At 41.0% G+C, this 2,354-nt stretch overlaps 1 non-coding gene across 1 annotated transcript; it reads right to left on the bottom strand.

Annotated features, from left to right (window-relative positions):
* Window positions 1-434: 434 nt before the first annotated feature.
* Window positions 435-541, bottom strand: LOC112066485 (U6 spliceosomal RNA). The gene has a single exon (XR_002892690.1). It is a non-coding gene; the product is annotated as a U6 spliceosomal RNA (small nuclear RNA).
* Window positions 542-2,354: the final 1,813 nt, after the last annotated feature.

Below are 2,354 nucleotides of genomic sequence, written 5' to 3'. Positions count from 1 at the left end.
CTATCATTTATTTCTGGAAGTCATAACTTGAAGTTAATAATCTCGTGACTACTTTCATACTGAAGTACATATATTCACAACACACAGATTTGATTTAAAAAAAATTTATTCACAGATGTGACTGGTTTTGACAGGTTTTTTTTTTTTCTCTATCTAAAAACTTTTGTTGACTAGAGACAGAATTCAACTTTTTTTTTTTTTTTTTGTGCAGTACGCGGGCCTCTCACTGTTGTGGCCTCTCCCGTCGCGGAGCACAGGCTCCGGAGGCGCAGGCTCAGCAGCCATGGCTCACGGGGCCCAGCCGCTCCGCGGCATGTGGCATCTTCCCGGACCGGGGCACGAACCCGTGTCCCCTGCATCGGCAGGCAGACTCTCAACCACTGCGCCACCAGGGAAGCCCAGAATTCAACCTTTTAAAAACTTGCCTCATGTTAAAAAATATGAGCCACCTGAAGAATGTACATGTCATCCTTGCTCAGGGACCATGTTAATCTTCTCTGTATCATTCCAGTTTTAGTATGTGTGCTGCTGAAGTGAGCACTGCATTTATTTTTAAAGCCTTAAGGACATAAGGAGTTCTTTCTGTACTGTCTTCTTTTGGGGGGAAGTTGGAGGCAGGTGTGGACAAGCCATAAACACTCCATTTAGTTGTTAAATGTTTAATATTCTACTCCTTAAATGACTTACATCAAATGCAACCAACATTCATCGTTGTGCATTAACTGGCATACATACAGCGCACTGGAAAACGTTATCCCATGCAAAAATTAGATATGTTTCATACAGCATCATCTCCCAATTTCTAACATCAAGCTATAAAACCATACAGTGTTATGGTCCCAAATGTCACATGTCCCCTCATATATCTGAATGTATTTGTATACACACAGATTCAAATAACTCTTCACCCTCTTTGTCTTTTAGAGCCTTACCAAGTGTTCCAAAATCAGGAAGAAATTCTTGCCTATAATGCTTCTACAACACTGATATTTGCTTCCACAGGGATATGGAGACATTCTTTTTATCTAAGAAATTTTAAATTTATTCCTCAGAGGTAAGGTAAATAGGTATTAGTATATAATCTGTCATGATTTCACTTTCCATTTCCTGTTCCTTAAAATTCTTATTTAAAAGTCTTTGGCTAGATTTCCCCTATAATTGAGGTTGAAACCTAAGACTCCAGAATAAAAAATACAAAAAGTGGAACACTAGGACATTATTCAAGTTTTTGATCAGTGAATTAATGTAATACATACAGTCAGAAGACAGGATCCTGGTCTCATAGAGTAATTACTTTATCCTGAATTCCTGAATTATCTGTTTATCTATGAAAAAATATATATATTTACAATATTGCCAACGTATCTTACTTCATGCAAAGTTTAGTCAGTAAAACTTCAACTTTAAAATAAATGGAAAATCAAAACACATTTCAAATAATTCAACTCTATTCATTTAGATCTGGCTATGTCATGAAGAAGAAATAAGTTTTAAAAACTAGTGATTTTACACAGTTTGGTTATCGAGAGCACAAAATAAATTATTCATATCATTTTCAAATACTACTGAATTATGCCATATTTTTATTTTTTTTAGCAAGATCTTTTTTGTTTTTGCGGTTTGTTTTCTTTTTTTAAAATAAATTTTTTTATTTTTGGCTGCGTTGGGTCTTCGTTGCTACGTGCGGGCTTTCTCTAGTTGCGGCGAGTGGGGGCTATTCTTGGTTGCAGTGCACAGGCTTCTCATTGCCATGGCTTCTCTCTGTTGCAGAGCACAGGCTCTAGGCACGTGGGCTTCAGTAGTTGTGGCACACAGGCTCAGTAGTTGTGGCTCGCAGGCTCTAGAGCACAGGCTCAGTAGTTGTGGCACACAGGCTTAGCTGCTCCGCGGCATGTGGGATCTTCCCGGACCAGGGCTCGAACCCGTGTCCCCTGCATTGGCAGGCGGATTCTTAACCACTGTGCCACCGGGCAAGTCCCTATGCCATACTCTTACATGAGAATGCAACAGGACTGTGAAAAGAGAGAACCTTGTCCTTTCCTAGTTCTTTAGAATTTCTTTTTGCAAATGTGCTTGATTGATTTAGTTGTCTCATATCTATGGAATATATATGGTTGTCTCAGATCTATGGACTAGATAGATTTATATGGGCTGCTTGTGGGAAACAAACAAAAGATAAATATAAAGAAACCATCTCTCTGGGGCTTCCCTGGTGGCGCAGTGGTTGCGCGTCCGCCTGCCGATGCAGGGGAACCAGGTTCGCGCCCCGGTCTGGGAGGATCCCACATGCCGCGGAGCGGCTGGGCCCGTGAGCCATGGCCGCTGAGCCTGTGCGGCCGGAGCCTGTGCTCCGC

Source organism: Physeter macrocephalus, chromosome 11, assembly GCF_002837175.3.
Source record: "Physeter macrocephalus isolate SW-GA chromosome 11, ASM283717v5, whole genome shotgun sequence".
Taxonomy (NCBI): Eukaryota; Metazoa; Chordata; class Mammalia; order Artiodactyla; family Physeteridae; genus Physeter; species Physeter macrocephalus.
This window is presented reverse-complemented; position numbering and strand designations above follow the sequence as displayed.